We start from the raw sequence: 21,344 nt of genomic DNA, 5'->3' as shown, positions 1-21,344 counted from the left end.
AAGTTAATGGAGGCGTGGCAAACGCCTCAATATCCCCCCCTTAAAAAAAAACTAAATTTAACACCCAAAACAAAAAAAATTTAGGTAGCTTCAAGCCACTATAAGGCGAGAAAACGGGGAAGCACTCAAAACACGCCATTCAAGCAACAGACCTCAAAGAAAAGCAAGAAGAAAAAAAGCACACAGTGAGAAAAAACACGCGAAGAAAAACACATGAGAAAGACAAAGTAAAACAATAATTAAGACCAAACAATGCTTTGTGCCACTTTCCCGTTTACTCGTTAACAAACAACAACATACTTCAAAAAAAATCTCTATTCACATGACTAAAAAGGGCAAAAACAATCATTTACTTTGATCGGGTGTGAACCTCTTAAGATGACTAATATGTGCCTTACGTGTCTCAAAACTTTTGTCCACACGCTGCAAAAGAACGGTTACTCCCCCTAAATGCCTTATCACCTTGTAAGGCCCCTGGTAAGAAAACTCTAATTTAGCGGTTTTGTGCAGCGCTTTGTTACTGATGGGAAAACTTTTGCAGAGCACCCAGTCTCCCACCTTAAAAGGATTTTCCAAGCGCCCCTTATTATATTGTTTCGCAACCTTATTCTGAGCGTTCTGGAGATTTTTTATAGCTTCTACCCATTTACCTTCTAATAACCGTGGACTACTGATCGCCCATAATTCCTCTCCTATACCCCAAACATTTAAAAGAGGGTGTGGTATTTTCCGCCCCAGAAATAATTCGGCGGGAGTGAAATGAGTGGCGTCATGTTTAGCCATGTTAAATCCTAAACTCAGCATATCCAAATTTTCATCCCACTGGCGATGGTCTTGATGATGATAAATAGTAAGTGCAATCTTGATATTTTTATTCACTCTTTCTACCAGGTTTGGGCAAGGATAATGCGGGCTGGTGTTAATGTGGCAAATTCCCCAACGAAAACACATGTTCCCAAATATTTGACTATTGAAATAGGCCGCATTGTCAGAAACCACATTCTCAGGTGCTCCAAAAATTTGCCATATTCTTTGCGTAAGAGCCTTGACAATTCTTGCCGCTTTCATGTCAGATAAAGGTAAAAAAAAATTAAATTTAGTGAAACCATCCACAATAATCAAAAGACAATTATTTCCCTCTCGAGATCGAGGCAAAGGACCAAAAATATCTATGAAAACCTTCTCCCAGGGACGCGTGGGCAGAGAAACGGAGTATTTACCCAATTTCGAATTTACGGTTTGTTTACTTAACAGGCAACTTTCACACGTGTTAACATGATTTTGCACATCTCTTTTCATATCCGCCCAATAGACTTCATCTCTCAATTTATGATATGTCTTGTCCACTCCTCCATGACCCCCAAACGCACTATCGTGATAATATTTTAGCACCATAGGCCGTAAGAGCTTAGGAATATAAAGTCTTTTCTCTTTCCCACTTTGTTGATAATATAATCTATGCTTCACTAACACGAAATTCTTATTCTTGCCCTGCAGTAAATCTCGCATTATATTTTGCCCTTCCAAATCTTGTTCTAACACCTCCTCTACTTTGTTGAATAGTTCTGGCTCCACAGTAAAACGCCCACACCTGATTACTTCACTCTCGTCTTCCAAATCCTGTTCACCGCCTTCCTCCTCAAACATCCGCGAAAGGGCATCCGCGACCACATTGTCCTTTCCCTTTACATGAATTATTTTGAACCGAAACCGAGTGAGCCTCATTACCCACCGCCCTATTTTCCCTAGTTGTCTCGGATGCGAAAACAACCAGGTCAAAGCCTGATTGTCCGTGTAAAGGTCAAATTCGTCATGCTCTAGATAAGTGTCAAAACGTTCCAAAGCATACACGCAATCAAGGGCTTCCTTTTCATATGTGCTATAACCTTTTTCATGTCTATTAAGTGTTCTTCCAGCAAACATAATGGGTTGTAGACCCTTGCCAAAATCTTGCAAGAGAACCGCGCCTAACGCGACACTCGAAGCGTCAACCTGCACTACAAATCGCCTCTGGAAATCTGGTAACGCTAACACCGGTGGGTGGGAAATGGCTTTTTTCAAACCGAGAAAAGCGGCCTCCTCTACCTCACCCCAATTAAAAATAACCCCTTTTTTTCTTAAATTATTTAAAGGGTAGCACAAATCCGCATAGTTCTCAATAAAGCGGCTAAAATAGCCCATCATGCCCAAAAATCTCATAATGCCTTTAACATTACGAGGTCTCGCGAAATTTACAATGGCCTCAATTTTGTCAGGGTCCATTACAATTTTTCCTTCCCCAACAATGAAACCCAGGAACCGAATTGTCTTTCTGGCCCAACAAACTTTTTCAGGATTGACTGTTAACCCTGCACCTCGTAATTTTTGCAAAACCCCTTCCACATGTTCCAAGTGTTCCTCGAAAGAATTAGAAAATATACAGATGTCATCCAGAAAACTAATGACATTTTTAAATTGATATTCTTTCAGAATGTAAGATAAGATACGCGATAAGCATTGTGAGCCAAAATTTACCCCGAAAGGCACTCTTTTCCATTGGTACTGTCCCCACGGGGTAACAAAAGCCGTGAACTTCTTGCTACTCTCCTCCAACATGCATTGGTGAAAAGCAGCATTAAGGTCTAACACCGTAAAATATTTCGCTTGCCCCAAATATTGCAGCACAGTTTCCACCTTGGGCAGCGGGAAACCATCTAGTTTTATGCGATCATTCAAGATTCGGTAGTCCAAGACTAAGCGAAACTTCCCCGGTGTTTTTTTTTTTACTAAAAAGGCGGGTGAAGCGTACTCTGAACTCGCTTCTTCTATAACATTTTGCTTAAGTAAATCATCTATGATTTCCCGAAAAACTAGCATTTTGGGAGGTGCACATTGATAGGGCACACACCTCACCGGACGTTGATCAATTAATTCAATCCGGTACGGCATCAATTCACATTTTCCCACCTTTTCCGTAATTACATCGGGATAACGAAAACAAATATCCCTGATTTCGTCCTTTTGTTTTTCTGTTAAGTGTTCCTCCACCCCCTTTAAACCTCCGCAACAAACTTCAAATTTATTCTTGGGTGCCTCAAGACTAATTTTGACTTTTTTATCAAACGCGAAGCATAACCTCCTATTCTTACAATCCACTATAGCTCCCGTGCCCTTTAAGAAATCCCATCCTAAAATCAATTCTTCGAGTAGTCCAGGCATTACCCAAAAATCACGTGTCCAGGCAAAATTTCCTATTTTAAAGTGCAAACGTACTTTCAAGGAGATTTTCCGGCTTTTCCCGTCAGCCAAATGTACCTCAAACCCTGGCTCCGTTTTTAAATTTTTTTTTAGTTCGGGATGTCTCGTTATTAACCTACTCAAAAACGCCTGCTGTACAAATGAATTGCTAGCCCCGGTATCAATTAAACCCGAGACTATCTCCTCATAAAAACTTACCCTGACACACATATTACTTCTAGCTTTCAATACCGCCAGACGATGCTTATTTTCAAAACGAAACCCGCTAACCCTTTTTTTTTGTAAACAATTGCGAGACAAATGCCCCCACTTGCCACAAAACCCACACACTCGTCTAACGTTATTCCCCTGACCTTTACTCTGCTTCTTCTCTGCGCATTTAGCGATGAGATGCCTCTCACTGCCACATGCATAGCACTTCTTTCTAATTTTATATTTATTACTTTGATCATATGCTGAAATTTCGGACTTTACACCCACCTTATCAACTTCACTGCACCTATCCACTCTCGTGACATTCAAGTCCGCTTCCCCATTTATCCCCACGCTACTTTCACCCTCTTTTAAAATGTTTGATTTTTCCTCCTCTTCGCATAAATCGGAAACCCAACACACATTATCCACCTCCACCGCCCAATTACTAATATCGAACAAGCTGGTGGGCCTCTCCACAAAGCTACACTCCCTCCTAATGTGGGGATGCAAGTTTTCTAAGACTAACCGTATCCACTCCATTTCCCTCATTTGGACATTAAGGGCCGAACCATGGTCCAAAATGTCATGTACATAACTCAAAGTTTTTTCCCCTTTTCTTTGAAAACGACGGGTTTTCTCTATTATAAGTTCCTCTCTAACTCTACAAGGACATAAATTTTCCCATAACGCCTCCTTGCAATCAACCCAGGACATATGACTCTTATAACGCGCAATGAGTATATCGTAAGCTAAGCCTGTGCAACGCGAAGCAACAGCTAAAATTAAATCGCTCTCATTGGAAAAATAATTTGCGTTAGCTAGCTTGTCTACGGCCATGCAAAACTCTAATATATCCTCTACATTTGCTGACTGCAGTTTCGGAACATTTTCTAATGATCGCAAAGCAAACTTATTTTTTAGAAAACTTGTACTAAGCGAGCCAGACCCACTCGCTTCTGCCTGTTCCGTTTGCCACGAAACTCTTTCTCCTTTCAAATGCGCCACAAACTTCTGTCTTAAAACATCTATGCTTTCGCCCGCACTGTGCTCGACTGACGCAGCTCTTAAATTAGTCATTATCTCCTCTTTATGTAATTTATATATCCAAGCCAATGCCATACTGGTGATATAAAAAATCAATAAGTATCTTAAACACCGAAAACTACCGCGTCTGCGACTCTGACTAGCAGAGTAGCGCAGTTTTGAGGCCTTACTTAAGGCGCTCGAGTTTAAAGTCGGGAGCCGCAGAAGGGTGTACCAACTAAATGCAGTGAGAAGTACGGTCCCTAGGCAAAAAAGAATGACCTGGATAATAATTAAAAACATCACTGCCTGTTTACGATTTAATATTCCTGCTTGGCATCGGCTTGGTACATTAAAATACAGAACCATTAACACAAATCTGCAGAAGATCTAGATCTCGCATTAAAGAAAAGGACATCTAATGTAATCACATATTATAAACACTATATTACGGGTAATTTTACAAACATTTAGAAAGGATAAGTTTTTCCCTAACAGGTCCGTTGATTATACTCCTGGATGACGTAATTGTCTATAAATGTTGTTTAGGCACAATTCCGAATATTCTGGTCTAACCGGACTCTCGTTTCGACGTAATTATGCGAGTCTCACATCCCGCACCACAGCAACGTGATAAGTCTGGCTTGCAGTTTACGTAAATTCTCACGTAGCGTAAAAAGGAGAAGTAGAGTTTATTTCGCCACATTACGATTCAAGAAACTAGCAAGATAATGAATTTGAGTTTATGATCAGTCAAGTCTCTCTGCTCATAGTTTTTCCTTAAAAAACCAACCCGGTGCCCGGTTGTTAATAGCGGTTGCGTCGAGGCTTACTTGTAGTTGCGCAGCATGGTGGACGATAACCCGGGCTGGGCACTGGTCGATGCGTAGGTGAATGGAACAGCCTTTTCCATTTTAGCAGCGGCGCAACACGCCTGCACCCGACGAGCCGTAGTCGACTCCCTCCAGCCGCCAGCACCGTCTCCCCGCTCGCCAGCCGCAGACCGTCGCAGGTTAACGCGTCACCATGACGTCATAAGGCTCAGCGCGCCGCGCGGTGTTGGCTCGCGGAAACACACACAAGCGCAGCGCCGCGAATGTCCGTAATGCTTTTGTTTTAATCAATCTTCAGGACGAAAATGAACCAAGTGCCAAACAATCTATCATAACATATTATATAATTAATTACCAAATTAAAAGGACGTTAAAACAAACAAATAATAAAAGTAAAGTTAATGGAGGCGTGGCAAACGCCTCACGTTGTTGGAAGGATGTTGCTGCAACGTTGTAAGAAGGATGTTGCTGCAATGTTGTAAGCAGCATGTTGCTGCAACGTTGTAAGCAGCATGTTGCTGCAACGTTGTAAGCAGGATGTTGCTGCAATGTTGTAAGCAGGATGTTGCTGCAACGTTGCAAGTGCGTCGTTGCGGCAACATTGCATGTGTCCCTACTATAACATTGCAAGTGAACCATCACAACGTTGCAAGTAGGACATAGCCACAACTTTGCAGATGTGAGGTTGTCACATAATTCTAAGTGGAATCTTTAGGACATAGAAATTCTAAATTTGATTCAAGGTGCAGTATTTTTAACATTGCAATTATATTGATATTGAAACAACAAATGAAGAAACTGTGTACATTTATTACCAAGAAAAAAAAATTTAAACCAAGCATTATATCAACAAACTATAGAAATCAAACGTATTAATGATTGTTTTGGTTAATTAGTGAAATTTCTGCACAGCTGAAAGTAGCTATATATTGGTAATCGTAACGCACTTGTGCCCCAACACCCTATATGTACTTGCCTGAAGACAACAGGTTACTGTTTCCAATACGTCCCACTGTCGTTTCTGGCAACTTCAGTTTATATATGTTCATTGTCTGCCAGTGACACTTTTTTCTGAGTCACCAAGTTATTTAGCCTGTGTTTTGCAATTCCTGTTTGTAACATTCAATTTTTAACACACTTTACATGTATAACATCGCAAAACATTCCTCGAAATGTAATATTACCACTAATTTACAATCCTTTTCATTTTTATTTTTTCTGCTCTTTTCAGAAATTTTACATCAGGGTTTCACTGGTATTGTACTGCTTACAGCTACAAATTTGGTTTATTAATTGTCAAGGTATATATGGATTGTAAATTTCTTAAAAGTAGGAATGGGTCAAGTTAAAATTTGTTTTTGTTATGGTTTTACAAAAGGGCCCATTCAAATGAGGTACATACATACAAACAAGCACATCATTAATTGAACATTCTATAATTAAGTTGTAAGGTTGCAATTTATTGTTTTTTTATATTGTCACATATTTACATATACATTCATATGCACAATTTTTAACCGTTTTCATATTTACATTTTCAAGTAAGCTTGCTTTCACTTGCTGCAGACGTGTCATCATGTAAACGTGATTTCCTGTAAATTAAAAAAATTAATAAATTAATTTAGTCTAAAATGTGACAAAGTTCCCTATTGACTTAGTGCATTAACAATACATATGGATAGGAATTGTTGGTGGTCGGATTTTTTAAATTTTGGCATCAGAAAATATTGAAACATACGAAATAATATATATTTCCCATAATTGTATTTTTGATAAAATTTTACTAACAAGAGTAATACATATGATTACAATTTACGTGAGTAAACACAAAATGGCATTTCAGCCCTCTCTCTATTCATCTGGTAAGCAAACAAACTAAAAGTATTTAAATGTGTGAATTGACTGAGCACAGAAGTAAAATCTTAAGGATGAAAATGAATAAAGCACGTAGGGTGAATAAGTCCACATGCACCAGGCGTGTTGGCATTGCGGATCACAACATTAACACATGCTACCCTACACCCATTCCAAGCACTGTGAACGTATAATCTGTGCTTAGCTTGCTATGCCTATGCTCCTATCTGCTACTATAGTAGCAGATAGGAGCATAGGCATACCAAGCTAAGCACAGATATTATACATTCACGGTGCTTGGAATGGGTGTAGGGTAGCATAGTAACAGTGATAACCAACAGCAGGTGATGTTTTACAGCCAATGCCTTTCTTCCATTGTGATAACATACAGGGTCAATCAATACACAATAGGACATTTTTAGTCTCACATTTTCTCTGTTCTACACAGATAAAATATAAAACTAAAATTTATTTTTATCTCTCCAGATAGAGACAAAAAGAAATGCAATTATGTTTTCGTAGTGCATGTGCAGTGCTTGCTTCGCATTACTTTTTCGTCGTGTAGTATACAGAGTATAACTGCATAGCAGACAACTGTTACACGCCAAATTTACATTATTTTCTAATAATATTTTACATTCCCACCAAACATGACACTAAAAGTTGAGTGCAGTTTGTAATGACCATATTGTAAACACGGATCTTAAGATCCGTGTTTACAGGAATTTTTCGGTGTTTTTAAGAGGCAAAATGTCGTTTCAAAAAAAAAGTCAGCACTTTTGAGACACAGATTTGTGTCTCAAAAGTGCTGACTTTTTTATTTGAAACAACATTTTGTCTCTTAAAAACACAGAAAAATTCCTATCTCGAAAACGGTAGGTAATTAGTTCTTACATTTTTTAGCCTTAGGCTAGAGCACACTAGTTCTAAAATTTCTTATTAAAAGGACGAGAGGTGAAACATCATAATAAAATCTTAACAATCATGTGAATTCAAGGCCCATTCTCCTCTTCCCACTGACAAAGAATCAACAACTTTGAATTAAGTAACACTTGAGTGCTGGTATTTATTCTCAGAATTAAATCTCATATACATAAGTAAATATAGGTGTCTTTCAAATAAATAGTTAACTTTTTGTTTCACTGAAAATAAAATTTACAACTCACTCATACTGAACACATTCACGCAAGTACAAACTATTCACTACTAGAATTTCAAGGATATCCAGTTAGGTATTTAAAGTACAACCCCCATGTTACATATTGTGCATTTTACACCAACTTCCTCGGGTGGCAAAAAGCAGCTCTGTATTAGGTACATCTTTTTTTACACTTTACACCTTTTTGTCCTTAGAGGAGAGTAGTATATTGATGACTACATAAAAACAATTGTTGCACAAACACTGGAATAGTACATATAATAATCAATATTTCACATACTGAATGCTCCTTGAGAATCTTGTCCTTGCATGCTTTAGCCATGCAGCGACTCTGTCACCTACTGCCTTCTCAGTAGCATCACGATCATGACAACGTACAACACCTAAGAAAAAGTTTACGTCAATAAACATGTGTCACATTAACACAGTAACTTGTTAAGGATTCAGTAAATTATACCAAAATTGTAAGAAACTATGTATGTGGATATCTCAATATGTGGATATCTATTACACAAAACAAGTGAAACAGCAGGTGCTTGGCCTCCCCAGCAAAATATCTGTTGAGGGCTACGTAGTTGGATTACAACATAAAACTTGGCTACCTAACACCACCCACCCACCTTTCTACCTCTATTCCTCTTTCCACTACCCACGCACCTCTATCCCTCTTTCCACTACCCACCCACCTCTATACCTCTTTCCACTACCCACCCAACTTTCCACCTCTTTCCACTACCCACCCACATCTTTCCCCCTTTCCCACTCTAACACCTACATGTGAAGATCTATAATGTTATAAATGTTGCATTTATCTTCTACTTTGAAGTAAGTTTTAGGATCATGACTGACAGTTCTGGTCAGTCGGTCACCAAATATGAAGCATTAAGCATTTAATGTGAAGCCTGATAAAGCTTGTTCATAATTACATAAATATTTAATGACACATTTTAAATACATATTTTGTATTTTTTCAACACGGAACAAAAATTAAACACTACCCTTGGGTTACAGAAAACATTTGTTAAAGTATTAAGTAGTAGAGGTGCGGAACTGAAATTAAAAGTAATAATGAGTTACAATATTATGAAAACTTCTTATAGGCGTATTTTTATAACTTTTTTAACACACAAGTGGTCCCACACGTCTAAGAAACATCATGGCAGATTGCATTATCACATACGCTACGTATCGTAATTTAAAAATTCAATTTCTCAAAAACTATAGGAGGTATATCAACGCTCTTCGCAAGGTAGGTAAAGGGACGTCTGTAAAGTTCAAAAAATGTACAGGCGTATTTTTAAAAAAATTTTTGGGAAAAGCCTCCAAAATCGCATATTTACCATATTGTAATTTTCAATAACCCATATTTAAAAGTTTGAATATATTACATAAACAAATTTTATATAGACTCAAAGAAAAAATAATAATTGTGGAGAATAGTACTCGAAGAGTAAACATAATTAAAACAAAGGTACAATACAAATACAAAGGATAATATCATCATATTTTACTTTTAAAACGAAGTTGTAGCAGTTTTGCTTTCCACACCAACAGCTTGTTTATGATAACCCTGCTATAAATGGTTTGTATTAACGAAACCGTGAATATGTTTCGTATTATTCGTGAAGTAACAAACTCTTTACAGGATAAAATCTTAAGCAATTATTAATCGCATTACAAAACAAACTGCTCCGACAGTACATTTCTAACCTAACAAAAGTAACACAGCGCAATTTACCGAACACACTATATATACTACATAACTTTCGTACTAAAAACACAAGAAGTAGATAGGGAAATGCAAAGTAAAAAGAAAATTCATAAAACATAAATACCTTAGCACAAAAACAAAAGCTAAACTTGTATTATTACAGACAATACACAATTCACACACGAGGAAAAAAGATAAAATTCTTTTTTACATTCCGACGTTGCCAAAATGTTTTCACAACATTTCATACCCACAATTCCCTTTTCGTGTTCCAGCTTTTAATACTGCCAACAACAAAAGTAATATTATATGAAAAATTTACGTTTACTGAAATTATTCAAAGCTATTTTATTGTCATTCTGTGATATTTAAAAAGGTGTATAATACCACAAAAAGTGTTTTCAGTGTGGATTTTTCTAACACTAGATATTAAAGTAACAGCCAAATTGAACGTTATAAAAGGGAAGTTGCTGACACGTTTCCACAACGTTGCTGCTAGGATGAAATATTTGTAACATTTAGAACGTTGCCACAACGTTGCAGAAGTACCTGCAACCAAAATGCAACTATGCGACGTAGCAGCAACGTTTCTGCAACCATGTGTGTTGTATGGGTATATTCGGGTAGGCTGTGTAGGCCATGTATGTGAATGAATTGACAGGGTTATAGATTCCAACATATAAAGAAAATTAAAACTATTTGTTTATATAAATAAGATTTGAGCCTCGGTTTGATACCGCTGCGGGATAAAACAAATTGTTTTATTAAACATATAAAAATATAAAACATTTTTTAAAAATACAAAAAAGGAATATTATAAGGACTGTCATCAACTTTGACTACTATGGTTCAAACCCATCAATAGCAAATTGAATAATTACCACCTTCATTAATGATGCTTTCAAGCTAAACAAAGGTATACCTGACACTGAAACATCATGGCAGCTATATTGGTCGCTATCTTGTATTGTTTTATTTTGCTAGTGTGTGATAGTGACAATTTTCATTATTCTTCACTTCTTGCCCATTATAGGTAAATATTTTGATTGTAAAATACTTACCAACCACCATATTGGATGCCACCTTACATTAAAAATTGTTCAAATATAAAAAATTAATTAAGTTGTTGCGGACAACTATTAATAGTTGGACTATGGGTGAAGAAATTAGAGGCAGGGGTATTCAACAACAGTTTATTAGGGATAAATACAACAAAACAATTGAAGGCTTCCATGAGCTTCATGGGACAGTGTAAACAGGTGAAGTACATTCACGTGAACCTTCAACTGCGTGTAACACTATCCTAAAAATACTGAATAAATTATGCTGAATAAAAGGTTTTCAAAGAGGTAATCTAACAATTATAGCCAAGGATGGATGCAAAGGTTTAAATAGCAAGAATGAATTTACATACATGTCGTTTAATCCTGGGCAAAAGCCTCACGTAAAACATTCTTTCACATACAAGAGTAATACTGGGTTTTTAATAATACTGATAGCAAGAAAAATTAGCGGTACAAATGCCACGGCAAAATACGTGAACACATATCCATGTTTTCTTTAGGATTAAATACTTAATACATAATAGAAACTTGATAAATACTTGATGGATAGAAATATTACAATTAAGTATTAACGCTTACACAATGTCGTGAACACAGACATGCCTCATTAGAGAATACAAAAAACGTCAAATGAACATGCAGGCGACCGCGGCCTGACCTACACTAGGCGGTATAAGCTTACTGTAAAGCATGATAAAGCAAGATATAAAAAGAAAACTCACAAATTAATACATTAAATACATTACGTAAAAACATGTCCTAACGAAGACTGTAGACCAGACGGGGAGAAACGTCAAACAAACTATGCATGGTATTAATACAAAAACGATCAAGGAAAACAATTAATGCCAAATAGAATTTAGACGGTGACGGCCGAAATAAGAATTTATAATACAGCTATTACCAAGTACCGTTTACATTACTGTAAGGGTCACCACCTTACAACACTTACGTGCATTCTCCCCGCTGTCACACACTCTCTCTAAAGCAAGTATCAGACTACATGCTTAATTCACGACCAGCACCGACTGACTGCTAACGAACAAGAAGAGGCTTCATGGCATTACACCTAGTTTTAATTAAGCAAGAGGGCGCCACGCGCATGCGCGGACACCTCACGAGGGGAAGACAAAACACAGCACTGGACGCAGAGAGGGGGGGGAAGGTAGGAAGGGAAGGAGCGCCGAAGTCCGCCGCGCGGCGCGAAGTTCAAGTGACGCGCACCGACCACTTCAACTCCCCCACCCTTGACGAACGCAACCGCGAGCCTCGCCAACCAAGTCACAAGGACACGAGGAACTGCAGGTCCGGTCACAACACTCTTGAAGTAACTCAAATGTCAAGTCAACACAATTCTATGTGTGTACAAACAAACAATGTTTCTAAATAACAATTTCTTGATATCTAACTGATGATTTCTTGAAGTAAGTTCAACACATTTCTCTGTGTATATGAATACAAACAATGTTTCTAACTAGCAATTTCTTGAAGTGAGTTCATGACTGGCATAATTTTCCGTGTAGGACACCTAGCAAGGATTCTCAGTGTATCCACAGAAATAAAGAGTCTTCAGCGTTTCCACTGAAATAAAGACTCTTCAGCGCTGAAGAGAAAGTTTAGAGTACGGGACGTCCCTAATAAATTCAATATCGGACAGCATCTTCTTCATCCCAGAGTAGCAGGAACAGCATGCCTTCACCCAGCGCGACACCAGGGCGAGAACGGCGGGCGTCCCCACCGCCTGCCCACGCTCGGCGCCTGGCAGGCAGGGCCATCTGAAGCGGCCGCTGCAGAAGAGTCAGTCTCCGCACGCGTCACGGCCCCTCACGGGCAGGAGACGGCGGCGACTCCATGCCACCGCTCCTCATCGGTGACGTGACGGCGACCAACGTCCCAGCAAGCAAGTGACCTTGCAGACACGACGAACCCGGCGGGCGGCTGCGGTCACGCTATCTCGGGCAGGGCGAGGAGCGTCGGGTGCGCTGCGGCGCGAAGTCCTCTTCTGGGCGTGGCAGGAGCAACGGTGGGAGGAAAGGAAAAAAAAGAAAGAGAAGGAAACACGAACACCCAAACAACAACAAAAAAAAAACTATGTCCAAATAAAAAAAAAAAAAGGTTATTGATGAAATTTCTTTAATTGACCCACATGGGCCTTTTTATATTTTCTAGAACCAGAAGGGTTACGCAATAGGACCGTGTTGTCTCCCAAAAATCTATCAATCACAAATGGCCCAACAAAAGCAGAAATCAATTTTGAATTAACATTATCAGCCAGTTTTGGCAATTTAAAATTCTTTAAGAGAACCAAGTCATTAACAGCAAAACCATGTGGTCTCCGCGTAGCATTATAAGAGGCGGCTACAGCCTCGCGGGCCCTCTTAAGATTACAACTCACATCGTCAAGCATGGCCTCCAGGGAATCACTGTCAGAGGCGAGTTCCAGAGGCGGCAGTCCCCAGGAGTTAAGCAAGGGATGGGTCAACTCACGGCCCATGAAGGGGATGGAAGGGGGAAACCCTGTCGCCATGTGGACAGCAGAATTAAACGCCACGTTGATGAATTCAAGATCACTGTCCCACAATGACTGGTCATCCCTGTAATAAGCAGTTAGAGTGGCTTTAAGCACCTTGTTTACACGTTCAGACTGATTACCCTGGGGGCAATAGGGACTACTGTAAATGGGTTTAATAGCCCATTCAAAACACATATCCTTAAATAATACAGACCGGAAGTAACGGGCATTATCACAGGTTATCATAGCAGGAGCACCAAAAAATTTCCACACTTGCTCTCTTAAGGCTTTAACAATACTAGTCGCCTTCATATTTTTTAAGGGGAGTAGTAACACAAATTTGGAAAAGATGTCCAGAACCACTAGAATGCAAATATTTCCCTTTTTGGAGCGTGTAAGGGGGCCAAAAATATCCATATGCAGAACGTGCCATGGAGCAACCGGGGGATCCGCACAATACAGGCCAACCTTGGCACATTGCGGGGGTTTAGAAACCTGGCAGTCAACACAGGACCTCACGTGGTGACGCACGTCTGCACGTAGTTCGGGCCATGCCAGATGCGCGCTGATGCGGCGGAACGTTTTTTCGATACCCAAGTGAGCACCCAACAATGAGTCATGAAAGTATTTAAGAACCATCGGACGAAGGGAGGCAGGGACCACTGCCTTCCTCTGCTTGCCTGATTTCCCTGTGTAATAAATTACACCTTGTTCCTCTACGTAGGGCGTAACAGTGCCATGATGCAAATCCCTGCGTATGCGAACGCACAGCGGGTCATCCTTCTGACAATCACGGATACTAAGAAAAGATTCTGGGAAGACCTTGCACACCGCGGCACTAATCGGCTCAGAACAGGATACTGGCAAGGCACTGGTGTCAAACTCCTCAGGGGTAAACATCCGTGACAACGTGTCCGCGACCACATTGTCACTACCCTTAAGATGGTATAGCTTAAAGTTAAAGCGGGACAGCCGTAACACCCAGCGCCCTAATTTTCCTAGCTGGTTAGGGTGGTTAAATAACCAGCTAAGTGCCCGATTGTCAGTGTACAGGTCAAATTCCTGACAGTCCAGGTACGAGGCGAACTTCTCAACGCCGAACAAGCATGCAAGCGCCTCCTTCTCATACACGCCGAGACGCCTTTCTCCGTCTGTCAACGATCGGCTAGCATAAGCTATGGGGCGTAATCTATCATTTTCGAGGTGACCTAAGACGGCTCCTAGAGCAATACTAGACGCATCGACCTGAAGTGCGAACCTACGCTGAAAATCCGGAAGGATCAAAACGGGAGGAGAAGAGACAAGGGCCTTAAGATTATCAAAGGCTTTCTGTTGCGCGTCACCCCATTCAAAGGCTGTGTTTTTCTTGCGCAGCTTATTCAACGGACCACAGACCGCAGCATAGTCCGGTATAAAGCGTGCATAGTAACCTGTCATGCCTAGGAATCTCTGAATTCCCTTGACGTTTTTAGGGGGCGGAAAATTAACTATGGGTAAAACCTTGTCAGGGTCCATAATGAGCTTTCCCTTAGAAATAATGTAACCAAGGAACTTAACATGGTCCTGGGCCAAACGAAGTTTGTCAGGATTAACAGTTAACCCAGCCGCTCGAAGACGGTCAAACACTTGAGTTAGATGTTGTTTGTGCTCTTCTAAGCTAGCGCTATAAACAATAATATCATCAATATAGTTAAAGACAAATTTATACTTCAAATCAGAAAGAATATGGTCCAGCACGCGGCTCATGGCCTGACTACCAAAAGAAACTCCCATGGGCACCCTATTGAACTGAAATTGTCCCCAAGGGGTAGAAAATGCGGTGTATTTACGGCAATCAGGATGCAGGAGGATTTGATGGAAACTGGCGTTCAAATCGATGACGGAAAAAATGGCTGCCTCTCCTAGGTGTTGTAGAGCGCTCTCTACCGTCGGTAATTCGTAAGAGTCCTGAATGACCTTATCATTTAGAGATTTGAAGTTGTGAACCAAGCGAAATTCTCCAGCCTCCTTTTTAGGAACTAGAAAAGTAGGCGAGCTAAAATCAGAAATAGATGGGGCAATGACCCCAGCTTCCATGAGGCGATCGACAATAATCTTCATTTTTTGTAGTTTAGGGGGTGATACTCTGTGGCCTTTGGCCTTAACAGGCGTGCGATCCTTTAAATAAAACTTATAGGGCAATACATCACACCTACCTATACGACTATTTATTACGTCAGGATAACGACTGAAAACGTCCGAAATCAGAGAGTCTCTGAAGGTCACGTCACTCATGTCAGGACAAGACATGACTTCAGGGGCGGCATTCTGCGGAATTAATTTAATTTTTAATGAAGGGTGAAAGCCAAAAACAAGATGCTGATTAGCCACGTCAATCAAACAACGAGTTTTCCCCAGAAAATCCAGACCAAGGATAAGTGAATGACACAAACCAGGAATAATGTAAAAATGCCAGTTCCAGGAAAATCCGGCAATTTTAATGTGAAGCTCAACTGTCCTGTTAGCGCGTACTACTTCTCCGTTAGCTACACAAATAATGACGTCAGGGCACGTAGTCACACGGCTCTGCAATGCAGGTAATTTATTACATAAGGAATCAAAAAAATCAGCACTCAACAAAGAACGAGTGGCTCCGGAATCCACTAAAGCCGGGACAATATCACTAAACAAATTAACATGAACAAAATTGTAAAATTTATGAAAGGCGGCTTTTCTCTGACGACGATCGCGGCGACCGCTCATACGCCCTGATCGGGGCCCGTTTCCCGGACACTGATCCCTATAGTGCCCTGCGCGGTTGCACCTAAAGCATTTGCGTAAATCGCGGCTCACAGCGGGCTGCGTGCACTCAGACACCGCGTGACCGAACTTTCCGCAGTTGGCACACCTAGACCGGCTGGCCTTAAGGTCGGGCGCATTAGTGGGAGGGGGGCGCCTGTCGGTAGCGCGGCCGGAGCCGACAAGGGGCTCGGTTACACTAGCCGTACAATCAACGAGCTGCGGCGCGCGCGTAGCACCAGCAGACTGAGAATAAACATTCACAGCAGGCTGAAATTCTAAGTTTGTAGGCTTATAAAACCGCGATGTAGATGAAATGGGGAATTCCTCCTTATATTTTCTAACAGCGAGCAAGCGATTCTCCACTTCAGAGCTCCACTTGCGTAAAGCATTCAAAGTTGTGGGAGGACTAAGCATGGCGCTATGTTGAAGCACAAGCGGAGAGACATTCCCTAATATAGTTTGTACTAACTCAGTTTCTGTGAGGTTTAAATTAAGAACGGCCGCATAATTGGCCACGGAATTAATGAACTGAAGAGTGGGCTCGTTAGGCAATTGAAACCTAAATACTAAGTCTCGTTTACAGCTCTCAAGCACACGTGGAGGACAGGCAAATTGCAAAACTGAGCTTTTGAACTGAGCAAAAGAAAGATTCTGAGTAATTGCGTCAGTAAGTAATTGCAAAAATGCGGCTCCACAGAGACTCAGCAGGGCCTTTAACAATTCTGCCTCACTAACTAATTTCAGCCCTTCAAGACGTGATGCCGCACTTAAAAAATCCAAAACAGCTCGTGGCTCGCAGCTATCAAGCCGAGGAAGAAGCTTAAGGTTAGAAAAAAATATTTTTGTGTTAAATTTTGAGTTCAAGGCGGGGCCAGAAGGGGGTGGGAACTGCCGAGACGGTACCTCATCAGCTGATTCCCAGGAGTTACGAACATGCTGGACGAGTAGGCTCCTCAAAACAGCAACAGTAGCGCCCTCCTCGAAGGAAACGCCCTCCTCGGAGAGGATTTGAACCAGCTCGTCACGGCGTAGACGATACACCCATCCCGTGACCGGTGACCCCATGGTGCATGCAAGACAAAAGAGAAAAACAAAAACGTTAATAGTCAGCATAACACAGCAGAGTTGCGCAGTTGAAGGCTTCCATGAGCTTCATGGGACAGTGTAAACAGGTGAAGTACATTCACGTGAACCTTCAACTGCGTGTAACACTATCCTAAAAATACTGAATAAATTATGCTGAATAAAAGGTTTTCAAAGAGGTAATCTAACAATTATAGCCAAGGATGGATGCAAAGGTTTAAATAGCAAGAATGAATTTACATACATGTCGTTTAATCCTGGGCAAAAGCCTCACGTAAAACATTCTTTCACATACAAGAGTAATACTGGGTTTTTAATAATACTGATAGCAAGAAAAATTAGCGGTACAAATGCCACGGCAAAATACGTGAACACATATCCATGTTTTCTTTAGGATTAAATACTTAATACATAATAGAAACTTGATAGATACTTGATGGATAGAAATATTACAATTAAGTATTAACGCTTACACAATGTCGTGAACACAGACATGCCTCATTAGAGAATACAAAAAACGTCAAATGAACATGCAGGCGACCGCGGCCTGACCTACACTAGGCGGTATAAGCTTACTGTAAAGCATGATAAAGCAAGATATAAAAAGAAAACTCACAAATTAATACATTAAATACATTACGTAAAAACATGTCCTAACGAAGACTGTAGACCAGACGGGGAGAAACGTCAAACAAACTATGCATGGTATTAATACAAAAACGATCAAGGAAAACAATTAATGCCAAATAGAATTTAGACGGTGACGGCCGAAATAAGAATTTATAATACAGCTATTACCAAGTACCGTTTACATTACTGTAAGGGTCACCACCTTACAACACTTACGTGCATTCTCCCCGCTGTCACACACTCTCTCTAAAGCAAGTATCAGACTACATGCTTAATTCACGACCAGCACCGACTGACTGCTAACGAACAAGAAGAGGCTTCATGGCATTACACCTAGTTTTAATTAAGCAAGAGGGCGCCACGCGCATGCGCGGACACCTCACGAGGGGAAGACAAAACACAGCACTGGACGCAGAGAGGGGGGGGAAGGTAGGAAGGGAAGGAGCGCCGAAGTCCGCCGCGCGGCGCGAAGTTCAAGTGACGCGCACCGACCACTTCACAATAAAACAATCAATGGGTAGTTCTTCGATAGTTCAGTTTCGAAATGGCTCCCCGTGGATTCTGTGTAAGCTTGCACTGTAGACACGCACAACAAACATTACTGCCACTGCAAATAACACTCTATAAAACATACCCTGAAGTGCGATTCGTCCTTTTTGTTATATCAAAAACTATATTTTTCAGTTTGTGAGAAACAAAATGGCGGGCCAAACGATAAGGTAATTGTGACTGATCAACTTTCTCTTAAAAGGACTTAACCCGCATATGAGAATAACACAGAAATATGGTTAACTATAATGAACAGGGAAAAGATGAAAGAAGACAATTACAGTGTTTATATATATTTATACACACACACCTAATTATAACTAAGTGACCTGCTCGGGGTTCACACAGTCTGTATATCGTTAACCCACGCGTACTGCACATTACTTTCCCCCCTGTCTCGAGGGCGTAGGTGTTGAGTCGTTTCTCGCCTCTTTTGCTAGTCTCGACGTCTTGTACGTCCCAGCGGGTGGCCGACGATGAACAGGTGGAGTCTTGTTGGCGAACAGCCTCACCGGGTCCTCAGCCTCACTTGGCAGAACTCTGGCTGCTCCGGGGCGGGAGTGCACCTGACCCTGCGGGGAAGGTGATTGTCCCCTGATGTGTCGGAGCTGTTACTGGCTCTAGTATCCGAGACGTGATCCAACAGGTTCGCGGAATGGGTGCAAGGATGCGAATATATAGCTTATCTGCACCAAGTGGCAATCCTCTGACTCCATGTGGGCACCACTGTTGGGGGCGAATCGTGGTGACCATGTTGGGATGGGTAGCCTCAACCTTTGGTCATAGCATCGCCTTAACTGAAGAGGACAATGCCGGGCGTAACCCTGCTGCAGTGCATCCTCAATTGCATGTATGGGACCATAAATGGTGAATTGGCTGAATCTGCGGGCAACAGCAGATGCGTTTGAAACCTTTCTGGGGGTTAGACTGCCAAGCCTCGGCGTTTCGGCCCCAAAGGGCTCCATAGTGAATGTATCAGGTCTATGGTAATGGAAGGATCGAGAAAGGCACCGCTATGTTTGGGTACATCCGGGCTTAAAAGGAACTGTTAACTGCTCGACTAGGTGCGATATGTTCCCCTAGTCCAGTGGTTGGGGGAGGTACCGAGGTAACCCCGAGGCCCTCCAGCATACGCACAGTTGGTCTGTCATTTCTAGCCAGGGCTTCCTGCAATCGCCGACGGATGAGTTCAGGCACTTCCAGGCCTTAATCGGCTGTAAATCTGCCGGGCCGAGGAACATCAGGTCGGAGGGTAGTCCGAGGAGACGAGGACATCCAGTGGAGTAACTTTGATGAGTGGCAGTCTGCTAGCTGCTGGCGGACGGTCTGCTGAATCGATGCCAAGTTGGTAGTAGTACAGGAAGAATCCATGAAAGATTAATTGGTGTCCCACTGAGGTTTCCTCCAAGGCCCTGGATTCTGATTGGGTAGGACTCTTACTTGGTAGTGGTGCTCCAAACACTTGCAGCAGGCTCCAAGGGTTCCCTAACCCGATGCGGAGTCGACGTGGTGAGCGACGACACAGCTCCGGTGCTAGCCTGGATAGCTAACAGAGGTTGGATAGGCCTCTGCTGGACCACGGGTTCACTGTGTGTTTTGAGGGGTCCCAGCGTGATGTGGGAGATTGGGGAAGGGGCAAGCAGTGCTGATAAAGTCTTAGGGCTCAGCACACAGTCAACTGTCTGGTTGAATGTGGTAAACGGGTTGAGGCGGTGACTGTGCTGGGTTGGTGGCCCCAGCCTCTGGTCATTGCAGAAGCTCTAATACCCTCCCGATCAACAATAGGGAGCGATCCCACACAGTTCTATTATTTAAAAGCTTCGGAATGTTTAGTGAAAGAGAACTGGAATGTTACTCTCACCCTACCCTATTAGGGCGCATATGTGGGAGAGGAACGTGAGAACGCTGGCCGTAAGGTAGGAATAATCTGCTCCGGGGCGCCGACCGGGAAACGTCAGTCATGTATTCGCTGCCCGAGTCACGGGTTCAGGACCTGGAGCAACTCGTCCCGTGGCATCGCTCCAGGGGCTTGATACCTCGCTCGTCGTAACTGGGACTAGCCCCAGGACTAGCTCGCCTGCGTGAAGCCAAGCCCTGGCTCGCTTCGCTCGAGTCGCTGCCTCGCCGTGGTCTGGGTCTCCGATTTGACGTCACACCCTCAGGGCTCGTAATCTCTAACTCTTTTCACTCGGCTCGCCTAGAACAATGGCTGCGCAACCGAGTATGTGCTGCTCCCAACAGAGGCACCAGAGTCCATCCTGGTAGCCCTTCCCTGGGGTTGGCCTGCGGGGTAACGAGGTGTCGAAGTTCTCCGGTACCGACGGCTGGTGTTCACTAAGGTCGGGTTTTATATTCAGCGGGCAGCATGACTCCCCACGTCAGCCAATGGTGTCGGAGCCGGGTATGCACTCTCCTGGTCCCTCCAACGAAGTCCGACATCTGCCTTGGGGGTTCCACACTGCACCTTTATTAATGCGTCTCGGGAGAGTAACTGACTCACGGTCCGTCTGGGCGTTTCCACAACTGGCTGACGAGGAACTGCGCTCGGGTTCATTGAGTCACACTCAGGTTAGCTGTTGGTCTTAAAAAAAAACACTACTGAGTGATGACACAGGTAACAAAATATATTATAAAAATGTTATTAAAATATTCTCTATATACAAAATATAAAAAAATACCCTTAATTTCAAAATCGTATAGGTCTTTTATTTCA

General features: G+C 41.9%; 1 protein-coding gene and 1 long non-coding RNA gene across 7 annotated transcripts in view; one reads left to right on the top strand and one right to left on the bottom strand.

Annotated features, from left to right (window-relative positions):
- The window catches only part of LOC134533628 (SET domain-containing protein SmydA-8-like), a 106,678-nt gene that overhangs the window by 18,722 nt on the left and 66,612 nt on the right, over positions 1-21,344 (top strand). The window lies entirely within an intron of this gene.
- LOC134533629 (uncharacterized) lies at positions 6,728-10,208 on the bottom strand. The gene is made up of 3 exons (XR_010075351.1): positions 10,137-10,208; positions 8,582-8,684; positions 6,728-6,880 (listed from the first exon to the last, which is right to left on the bottom strand). It is a non-coding gene; the product is annotated as an uncharacterized LOC134533629 (long non-coding RNA).

This window comes from Bacillus rossius, chromosome 7 (assembly GCF_032445375.1).
Source record: "Bacillus rossius redtenbacheri isolate Brsri chromosome 7, Brsri_v3, whole genome shotgun sequence".
In the NCBI taxonomy this organism is placed as follows: Eukaryota; Metazoa; Arthropoda; class Insecta; order Phasmatodea; family Bacillidae; genus Bacillus; species Bacillus rossius.
This window is presented reverse-complemented; position numbering and strand designations above follow the sequence as displayed.